This window comes from Prenolepis imparis, unplaced genomic scaffold (genome assembly GCF_030444845.1).
Source record: "Prenolepis imparis isolate NDT839.2.m4 unplaced genomic scaffold, iyPreImpa1.0 SCAF_5, whole genome shotgun sequence".
NCBI lineage: Eukaryota > Metazoa > Arthropoda > Insecta > Hymenoptera > Formicidae > Prenolepis > Prenolepis imparis.
In genome coordinates, this window is record NW_028141163.1 from 5,865,827 (window position 1) to 5,878,166 (window position 12,340).

A 12,340-nucleotide genomic window follows, 5' to 3' on the forward strand; every position below is an offset into this window, starting at 1 on the left:
ACAGGTGCTCTTTGTTTTAGACTACAATTGATTAAATTTTACAGCAATTTATTAATTAACATGCAAAATAGAATTTTTGCAGAAAAAGAAAACAAAATTTGCGTGTGATTTTTCGCCTCTGACGTCATAATCCAATACAGTTGCGAAAACTGGTCCAGAATTTTAATCGAAGCGCATCAAAGATAGATTTCATTACCTAATGTAAACTCAGTCCGTCCCTCCTTGCACACCCCTTCACCACCCAACCATTATATTAAATTTCATTTCGCCATTTTTATCAGATCGAATCACCGCTATTACTGGCAAGCTACCAAGTCTTTCAAACATAGCAAATCATCTTTCAATGTGAAATATAGTTAAGGAAAGTCAGATAATGGAAAGATAAAATTTTTAGATAATACGAAAAATAATAGGAAACATTTATAATTAGATATTATGTACTTATGCAATGTATCATTTTACATTTCAAAGTTTCTCGTAACAGTATAATAAAAATAAAATCTACGCGTTAAAAAAAAATCAAATATTGTTCGAAATCAAAAACAAACGATATACATGTTTACAAATATCTGAAGATGCTCTCCAAATATTCACAAATAAAGTATAAAATTGCATAAATCTCATACATCATATAAGTTTGTAAATTACATTTAAAAAATTATTTTATTTATAAAAATGATTTTAAAGTAACAATATTATTTAAATATATTATTTTTTCATGTCTTTCTCTTTATCAATATCACATTATTCATTTTTATAATTCATTCTCACATGACTCTATTCCAATTATATATTTTTTAAATAGACAGAAAGCAAGAATAGAGAGAGGATGATGTTAAGAGAAAATATGAACTTTGCATCATAATGATGAACAGCGAAGAACAATTTTTTTGCATCGATCTGTAGATGAGTTATGATGTCAAGCGCGTACTACAAGAAAATGCACTCAGAAGGCAAGTGGTCGGAAAATCATTGGATATAAAGTTGGCCTAAGTTATTTAATGCTATAAGGTAGACATCTTCACTTATGATGATTGTGTCTTCATGAAATGGCAAAAGTTTTCAAAACCACAGCAACTTAGTAGATTTGAAACTGAGTTATTTAATAGATTAAAACTTATTTATCAATTTTTAAAAAATATTCTATTTTTAAAATTGTTCTTTTTCAAATTATAGCAAATCACATATCATAATAAATATATCAAAAATCATGAATTCGGTGTTCAAACGCGGATATTTACTCATAATATACGAAAAGTGATTCATTATCTAATCTATCTTTAAAAATCTATCTTCTATTATTATTCTATTATTAATCTATCTTTTATTATTAACAATTTTTTATTACACGAAAAATGATATGACCAGGATTGATTGTTAAAAAATATAGACGATATAAAAATATCAATCTTATTTATTTTATAACTTAAATAAAACAATATTAATGAAGTTTAACTTTTGCTCAATTTTATGATGTTTATCGACGATGATTCGACATTAAATTGTTCCGGTATGCGATAAATGTATCTGACGAGTTACAAAAGCAAACATTAGCGAAAAAATGAACAGTTAAGAATGTAAATCCACAATGGTCATGAAAATTACATCAAGTAGAAAAGGCTTTATTCAAACGGTAAATTGATGCGCGAATTTACTGAAGACTATTTCGCGTGTTATTTCAAGATCGTCAATTTTTCACTCAACTCAATTGCTCGCGATTATATAGATATAGACATAACCAACTCATTCACTGGCGCTTTAATAGAAAAAAATCTATCATTACAATATCCAATACAAATTTTATAAAAATATAAAATTAGAGTTATTTTTTATGTATATTATAATAATAATAACAACATAGTTAATATGCTTTGCTGTTGCTAGCAAAGTTATTGAAACGTTCGTTAAAAATTTTTATTTTATAGGAGAGTGTCGAGAGTGCATTTTAAAAACGTTTGATGTCGGATTACATCACATCGTTTTGTAAATCCTATCATTCTCATTACGACGAATCTCCTATTTATCGTGTAAATCTCCGACTCGAGAAACTTAATTGACAGAGTGTAAAATTTAACCATTTTAGACTAACACGTGTATCACAATCATTAGCGATTCATAAAAACTTTCACGTGATGTAATACCGTATAATAATATACGTTCGGCCTATCAACAAAATCCGTGTTTAACAATTGAATAAATCAGATAGACATATTTATGTATTTCTTGATTCATTTGCAACAATAACAATGTAAATATTAATAAAAATTATTAATTATTCATGATTTTATAATTAAATCTATACGACATAACGATATATCTTTCGGCCTGTTCAAATATTCATAATCAAGATGATTAAAATTTAACTGTAATAATATGAAAAGACGCACAGTGACACAAATAGCAATTAAATTTTTAAAAAATATTGAAATATACTTGTCAAAAAGTATTTGTCTTGATAGATATATACAAACGCAATTGATCCGATATACATACTAATATACCGCATAATCAAAACAACAGCCACAAATTCTCATTATTTAATACTACAATACCGCAACAGCAAGCAGATTCTATGCTCGTCAATCAAAGTTGTGTTGATTTCTAGAGTTATACCGCAATAATTTATCAAGTGATTGTGTATTGCACTGTACGTGTTTATCTGTCTTTATTAAACCTATCATATATAGCTTAAAATGCACAAATTATATATATATTTTAAAAATTTCTTTACACAGACATGTATGTATTATATATTGTTGTGTATATATATTATAGGATATATGTATAAGATACTTAACAGTTTAATTCAATAGTTTAATTAGCTTCTCCTCTCTTTCTTTCTTAATTATAGTAAATAAATTAATTAATATTAATACTAATTATTAATTATTATTAATTGCTATTATTACTAATTGCTATTATTAGTATTTCTATTATTTATATATTAATTATATGTATATATATATTACTAATTATTAATTATAAAAAAACTCCCTAATGTACAGTCATAATAATAAAGCTTACTATATTATATGTTCTAGGTTTTTTTGCTATATATTCGAGGACAGTAAAATGCAAACAGAGAGGCTATGCTGCGCAGTCTTTTTTAATAGCAGATATAAATAATTGGATATAAAGACAGAAAACAAAATTTCTCTTTGTGTTCTAGAATAATACTGGAAATATAAATAGAAATATATAAATATAATTAATGTTAGAAATTATTAAAATATTGCGAATGTAGAGATAATGTCTAATCAAGTTTTATACTACAAGTTTTAATAATTAAGATCACACAAGCATATTCCCTCTTCTATTTCCCTTTGGGAATGATTATAAATATACGACAGATTTTTCACTAATAACAATTAAGGAAGAGAATGGTTAAAATAAGAAAAACATAAAAAGATAAAAAAAGATTATTGACCCGAATAAACTCTCTCAGTCGATTGCATAGGAATGAGTGAAAGACGGGGTCAGAAAAGTACATAAAAATAACAATGTTTAAAGGACTACTTGCATTCGAGTTGTTTTTGGCAGTGCTTAAAAATAGAAATAAACTCATTTATTTGACAAAGTCATCAACGCGCGCAGAAGTACCTTTTCATAATTTAGTGCAATGCCCAAATATATCAAAGTTTTAGAATCGGTAAAAGATGGCTTGTCAATTTAAAACGTCAGAAAATTAATTTTATTTTTTCGACCTTTCTAACTACGGTACAGCGGATAAAAGACATTGTTGAAATACATTACACGTCTCCACATTATTAGATGAATTTAAAGTTAAAATTGTAAAATTTTACAACACACGACATATCTTATTCATAATAATCAATAATATTTTATATCGACACATTTTATTCGTCGCATAGTTCAACAGAAAAGATTACTCTCACACAACACATTTTTGTTTTCAACCAATTTTTATACCTATGACAGAATAAATTTTAGGAAACTCTCAAAGAAAATCGTAGAAATGAGCCATTTCTATACCCATACATAAGTTAAGGAAAAACGAGTTTTAAACGGAAAAACATTAAAGATCTTACGTAAGAGGTTTTCTTGAAATTCTCTCAGCGTATTTTATACAATATATAAGCTTAGAAGCAAACGATTGATCGTATCTAGTGAATGTTTCAGAATCGTAAGACTTAATATTTACTCGTAATTAATGTGAATGTACAATTCAATATCTGATTTGAGGGAAATAAGAGCAAAATGATGTGTAATTATTGCAATATAATTAATACAAACATTTTGCATTATATTGTACAATTTAATCTAAAAAACCTATTAAAGTAATTTAATTAAAATTTAATTTTAATGCTTAACATAAAATAGATCTCTATAATCACAGAATTTAAATTTTGCTTTTTATACAAAAAATAAATAAATAAAGATATTAATTTCAATTTTTTTCTATTTTGTGTATTCTTAAATAGCTCAAATAATAAAATCTCAGCATTATATATAAAAAATTATTTTTAAAAATCCAACAAGGAAATAAAGAATCCGAAAGATTCCTCATTATCAAATGTCATTTTTTTCTATATCAGTTAAGGTTTAATTTTTTTTAACTTATTATTGCATACAAAATATTCTAATTTTGTCAAATCTCATTGTTTACAAATATTATAAACCAAATAAGGTAATCAAAAATAATAAGGAAAACGAAATAATTAAGAATACTTCAATATCAAAATAGTGTAAAATGTATCAAAAAAAAAAATAATAATAATAATGTTATGCCATTATTCGATATTATAATTGAACGATTCTTGATGCAAATTGTTTTTAATTTATTTAAATAAGATTCGTCTAGCTGTCAAAATATACTTATTACATTTGGGTTTATCGCACTGTTACACTTTATTAAGCATTTGATGCATGCAGAAAGGAGCAGTTGAAGCGCGAGCGCCATGTGCGCGTACATATACAGAGCTTCGTAATGCGAGTTTAAATTCCGGCAGAACAGGCGCCTGATTTCGGATTCCCGTTTTGGTGCAACAACGTATGCTTGACACGCGTTATCAACGTCGCTGACAAGGAACCGAATTGGTGACGATAACGCGGTTAAAGGGCGACAGGCAAGGGTATGTAGACGGTTTAGGACGGCCGCGAATGCGACCGAGTATCGTTTAACCGGCATTCAACTCCCGACGCGACGAAATTAACTGCACACCAGATCGCGAATGGATACTACGTTTCGCGGTGCTGAATCCCGGAAAAGTACCGACAACGATATTTCGACTTGCAATTTTCCATTGCAATTTTCCATCGCCGGACAGACGCGGGGCGCCGTCTGGTCGCCTATACTCGGCATCTGTGCTTTTTCACGGCGAACCTCACACATGGATGCATCCGAATGCACAGCGTGCAGTTTAGCTGTGAATTCATAAATCGCGCATTGCGAGACAGCGCTTTACGTAGCTATATTGTATATATTTCTCTGCGCGAGAACTTATATGTATACCTATATACATATACATATATGTATGTTATATATAAGATATCGCGCAAAGAAATCGATATACAATGACACAAGATCTTTTCGCGTAATTTGTGCTCGATTTCTCGTTAGAATTTAATTACAAAGTTATTGTGACTTTGAAGAAATATATAAGATTAGCTTCAACAAGATAAAAAGTGAATAAAATATAATATATACATATGCTGTACATAAATTGCATATGAATCTGTTTCTTAATACCGAGTTAATTCGGAATTACTGAGCCAAGTAACGACATGAAAATGAGATATATCTATTATGACAAATGAAAATTTGAGTTCCAATTTCAGAGATATTCAATTTACAGTGATATCTCAGTAAACGCAATTTATTTTCAATTAGCTTTTATAGTGGAATAGTGTAGATTAAAATCAGTGATTCAGGCCAATCTAACAATAAGAGACTGATGATGAATATCATAAAATCCAAGGATAAAATTGTGAGACGGGATAAAACAAAATTATGTGGTCGTTCTACTATACGATTAGCTGCATCAAATCTGTTTTCTTGATTTAATGTCACACAACGATAAAGAAGCTCTAAAGAATTACGAGCGCCGCACATGTGTGTGTGCTATAGAAAAATATATATGTATTAATAATATCCAATATAAGTGCACACAGAATTTAATATATGAAGCAAAAATTATATTGCAATTCCTATCATTCTATATCTCGTCTAACTTATATAAATCTTATATAAATCACCTAATAAACAATAACAATAATGCTAAAAAGACAACCTAAAATTTGGATAATAAATAAAAAATAATAAATAAAATAATTTTAGAATCATCAGCATGTTTCTCGATATACTGTTAATAATAATTTTTATAAAATTTATATAGTTAATTTTTATAAAATTGATAATTTTTATAAAATTTTCACAATAATGTAATTTCATGTTCTTTTCAACAATTATAATTGAGTGAAAATGTTCAATTTATTTCTTATTCAATCATGATATCTTCTATATCATACATAAATAACTATAATAAAGATTAATTGCATTTAAACTCAAAGCTGAATTATGTTAGATAATGTTATTATGTGCACGAAGAGGATATTATTATACACGGAACGATTATATTACGTCTCATAAATACTGATAAACCTGAGCGTAAAATGTAAAACAAAACTTTATTCCTATAAATATTCAAACTTTATCTGTATCTCGATGTGTATGAAAATCATTTAAATTGATAAATTTATTTAAAGATTGACTAATTTCTTTTATTATTCAGACTAATAAATTTTCATATATCAATGTTGAAAAATCATGTATATATGTATATTTCAATTCATTGTAGTATTAAATATAAATTAATTCATAGAATAGATATTACCTATAATAAATTAATGTATTAATATTCGCTAATGTTTATGTTTCTTTGAAACTATAACATAAAAAATTATATATTATTTTATTCAAGAAAGAAATGACGAATCTTAAGATTAGAGCCTTAAAATTTTTACATGCTTTTGCCAATAAAATAGATACATATATAACGTGATGTTCCCCTTGAAACCTTTCAATTTTACATATCATATTTGCATATATTGATTATAATGGAAGACTTTATATAATAAACCGAATATAATCAAAGAAATTTATTATTGTGAAAATCGCGGGGCAGATTTCAGAATAAAGACATTCAAAATCAATATCAAGTTAAAAAAAGAATTTTAACGCAAATATTTCCATTCCTTGACAATAATTTTTACAAAAATGTATACAAACATAAAAAAAACACGCTACAGATTCTAATATGTAAAACGTTTCTCTCTTAAATTTATATTAATTTGTGATAATGTTATTAAAGAACAATATATGCTATAAATGTTATTAAGTTAACCTAAATTTTAATTATGAATTATTATAGATATTATTCGCTTAATAAAATACCTATACCATTATTTTTTAATATGCAAAACGACAAAATTGCAACATAGCCGAATCCTTTAATTTTTCATTGTACAACCTGAATTCAAAATTAGCTAAAAAAGAATGCTATGAATAAATATTTTTAAATTCAATTTTCTTCATACGATAAAACAGTGTACTTATCACATAACAGAGAAAAGAACTTCAGATTCACAAAAGAGATTGTATTATACTCGAGAGGATATCGATCGGCGTCACGTGCGATCTTCGCTTGCTATATACACCACGTTTACACCGAAGTATTCTCGTTTATTGAGTCTCGGTCCTTTTCTCTCAGCTACCAATCTCTTGTCTAGATAAATAAGTTCTTTCCTCATAAATAATGCGGTAACGAAACGCGTTTCTTTTTTTTTATCGCTGCGGCAGGAAAGGTGAAATTCGTTAAGTGTGCGGGTGCCAGTCATAAATTTTATCTACGAAATTAAACATTTTCTTAGGAGAAAGTATAGTCAAGCATTTATATTTTAGTGGAACTGTTCATAATTTCTTTATTTTGATTACGCAGCAAGAAAAGAACCTCCCCTTTAATATTATGCCTGTTACATTTAGAATTTAGAAGATACGATATACCTATGCAATATCTTAGGAAAAATAGAACATAAAAATTTTATCCGTACCATTGTAAAAATTGTTACGTCGTAATTTTATAATTCAATACATGTTTTATAAACAGAAAAAAACTAAAGGAGCTATAACTTGTTAATTTCTACTCTTTGAAATTATACGTAATATAAATTAAAGATAAAGTATATTCGCAAGAATTTCATTCGATGCGTAAACTTTCATCAAAAATTAAATGAAATTCATTTTCATAATGAAACTAACATGCTAATTATACAATGCAAAATTATGTCGTTACAAAAATTATTGAACAATTAAAATTTAAATCGCGATAATTGATTGGTCTAACAATTTGCATCAATGTGCATAATTCTGTCATTCGTGAAAAACACGTCGTTTCACTTGGTTTTCCGTATCCTTTCAAATTGATTATATTCGTAGATGAAAATAATAAGTAAAAATAAATTAAGAAATGAAAAATATAATTTTTTCGTCACATGATGGCAACGAAAAATATGTCATTCCGCGTTTCACAAGCTTCAATTTCGCTAAAGCCTTCGTCAACACAATCACAATGGAAGTTTAACATCGGAGCAAGTGAGCTTGGAGCTGTCAGTAGTAACGGCACGCGTCGCGTCAGACGCGCACGCGACAAGACGCACCGCGCGGCTCGGCATCGCGCCGGTCGAGCCAATGGATAATTAATTATTGTCATACTTGATTTCGCAAATTGGAGCCATTAGATGCGACCGGACATGAAACTGCATGATTTTTTTTTACGACCATGAACTTTGAGCGGACACGACGAATGAAATAAGAAAACAATGAAAATAGACAGAGAGCAAGAGACAAGTGTGCATTAGAAGGTGCTCTCTTACCTTGCTACGTCACGGCGAGATACACGCGAAATCCGTCCATGCCATTCTCTATCTCGAGCACAGCACCGCACTGCACCATACACAGAGCACTACTTGAGCAACACCTCCCTCACAGTCGGTCTGTCTCTATATCTTTCTCTATATTCCTCGTTTCCTCCGTCTATATCTCTCACCCCTTTATATCTTCATCCACCTGTCCATTTCTTTCTATCTCTCTTTTCTCCCCCTCACTCCCACCCTCTCTTTCTCCCTCTCTCTCTCTCTCACTCTCTCTCTCTCTCTCGGTCTATTTCTATCTGTCTGCCTTGCCTGTCTCTCTCTCTCTCCCCCTCCCCCTTTGTCACGCCGGCAGGAGAAATCCTTCCTCGTCGGCCTCCCTTTTCTCCGGCACCTTCTCCTTGCTCTCGGGGACGACGATCGGGCCGTGTTAATGAGCGCGACGCCGCGATCGAGAATGATCGCCAACGGCGACGACGACAAGGGTAACGGCGACAACGGCAACGTCGTCGACGGCGAGGGCGACGTGAGACGTGATTAGGAGGAAGAGGAAGAAGAAAAGGAAGCGCCTCCCTGCGGCACGCGCGCGCGCGAGAGAGAGAGACGATCCAGCATCCAGCTACGCCCGTGACAGCGTCTGGGCAACTACTGAAGAGAGGATCTGCGCGGTTCCGGCGCAAGCTTTCGTTCCCGTTTTGACCAGACACGGCGCCACCGTGGACCACCCGTTTCCCCGAGGGAAAAAGCAAGGGATCGGGGTGCGGAGATAAAGACACCCGGTACGGATGATACGGAATAGGGGTGGCCAATGATGTTATCGCGATATTAGAAAATATACATCTTTCTCTCTCTCTCTCTCTCATATTTTCTTCGACATTTACTTCGACATTTACTTGCCGATACTGTAGGTGATATCGATATTTAATAGGAATCATAACTAGCAACATTCTGTGCCAAGACATACATTTTTTATCTTTTATAAGTCATTTAAGAGCAACTATAGTCTCGTAAGCTGCTCATATAATTTGTAATCAACTTCCTTCGATTATGAAATATTTTCCTCGAAATTTAAATGTAACAATCCAATTAGTTATTTTTTATCTTTATTCATAACTAATTTCTATTTATTTCTCAATCTGTCATGTTTAAAAATTAGGCATCGATAACAACATTTCACAGTATCATACTTAAATGTTTAAATCTTATGTCTTTAGATGAACACATTTTCATAAAATATACAAACTTTTTATATTATGGAAAAAAAGTGACAGTAGATTTTACAAAAACAAACTATTCATTTATATTAATTTTAAATGACCATCTCTTGAATATAATTTACTTAAAGAGTTTTAAACAGAAAAGACAGATTATATAAATATATCTTTTTCAAGCGCAAATTTAATATGCTGTACTAGTATTGTAAAAAAATTTGTAAATTTAAGCTATCTCGGATGAGAGAGAGAAAGAGAGAAAGACTTTCTACTATTTAAAAATTTGAATTCATTGAGATCATAGAACCTGCTTCGACAAAGATAATGAAATATATCAGAGCATTGACTTAAAATTTCATTTAATTAAAATTTATCGAGAATAATTCGCTACGCTTCTAGATACAATGCCGATCGAGGCCGCGTAAATTACACCGTTGAGATACGGTATTTTGGCGAGATGAGTTTCGCATGGTCGATACTGCGTTACAATGTCGGAGGCGATATACTAACGCACTAACGTACTGATATCGTACGTCGTTAAAAAGGCGAGACCGCCTTTTACCGGGCGCGGCACGATCCTCAGTAAATTCGACGGACTACGTGACGGGACCTCATTACAATTTACGACTGAGAACTAACGTGTAATAGCGACGAACGGGCGATATTTTAGCGGAACAAAGTTGTGATCGGAATCATGAGCCAAATGTTTCCCTTTCTTGCATAATAATATAATTTACTATCTACTGTGTTCTCCTAATATGTTAATTATTCAAAATGTGAGAAACAATTGCAAATTGCAATCTTATTTCAGTTTCTATAATAATACAATTAAATTAAATAATCATAAAAGCGCGTTGCTGTTTCCAGAAACAGTCTATTCTGTTGCTATGTTAATTTTTTTTATTACTATATAAAAGACAGGAAATAATAAATGTCCATAATAATTTATGGATATGCACGTGAAGTAAAAAAATTGAAAAAAAGTAGTTCATGTTTATATACGTACACTGAGAGAAGTGTTTCTCTTAAAATTTACCCTGAAAATCATAGTAATCGTGGGACAATATGGTATGGAAAGAATTTTATGAGAATTTCTCTGATTAATATTTATCACAATAAAATATAAAACATGTTTGATTAATTTTACTAAACTGCATAATAAAATTAATCAAACATATTTTATATTTTATTGTAATAGATGTTATTATTTTTATTGTGATAAATATTAATCAGAGAAATTCTCATAAAATTCTTTCCATACTATATTGTCCCACGATTACAATGATTTTCAGAGTAAATTTTAAGAGAAAATTCTCTCTGTGTACAAAGATAAATGCCTACAAATTGCAAAAATTGCATAAAAAGATAAACTTGTAAGAACAATAAAATGTAACAAATAAATGCACAAATATATCAATACATATATACAGATATCAAAATATTAAATTTGTGAAGATACACATATAAAAGTTTCATAAAATATACAAGAAAAATATCAGTTTAAAGAAAATATGAAAATGTTTCACATACTTGCATCGTAATTGTAAATGCAAGTATGTGTATAAAAAATTATATAATAAATAAAAATTCGCGACGCGATGCACAAAATGTAAAATTGTTAATTTAACAATGCATGATTGTTCTTTTTTTTCGATGTTGGAAATCAATGCGATTACTACAAAATATTACTACGTGTTATTATGCAATTACTACGTATATAGTATAATCTGTTTTTTTTTTTGTACAATATTCTGCATTATGTATGTATTTCATATTTATATTTTATAAATTTATATATGCAAATAAAAAATTAGATACATTATATAAAATATAATTTTAATATTTGTAAAATTTTTTAAAGTTTATATTGTATAATATATTTATATTCGATATAAATTTCATATATATTTAATGTTATATTTTACTTTTTATTATTACTAGAAAAAAAATTGCAGAGAAAAATATTCAAATTATTTTCATAATTATTGTAATTACTATTATTAATTTCCTTATTATAATATTGAATTATATGAAATAATAATATATTAACTATATGATACAAAGTGCAGAAAAATGTTATTAAAAAACAGATTAATTATAAAATTACTCAAAACTCATCATTTCGCGACGTCCTTCGATGTCCAACGCTGTATCTTCCGCCGCAACTATCAGTCGAATCTAACCAGAAATCTATTCAGAAGTGGTGGAGCAGTCTCCATAATTTAGTCCATACATAGTCC

At 29.5% G+C, this 12,340-nt stretch overlaps 1 protein-coding gene across 4 annotated transcripts in view; it reads right to left on the minus strand.

Moving 5' to 3' along the window:
- Positions 1-12,340, minus strand: part of Task6 (TWIK-related acid-sensitive K[+] channel 6) — a 94,570-nt gene that overhangs the window by 75,900 nt on the left and 6,330 nt on the right. For 3 of the 4 annotated variants that reach the window (XM_083038618.1, XM_083038620.1, XM_083038621.1), the window contains exon 1: positions 8,893-9,523. The exons of the other annotated variant lie outside the window; for it this stretch is intronic. The gene's annotated coding sequence lies outside the window, so the exon portion shown is untranslated. Of the gene's footprint in view, positions 1-8,892; positions 9,524-12,340 lie in introns of those variants that run through there. 4 annotated transcript variants of the gene reach the window in all.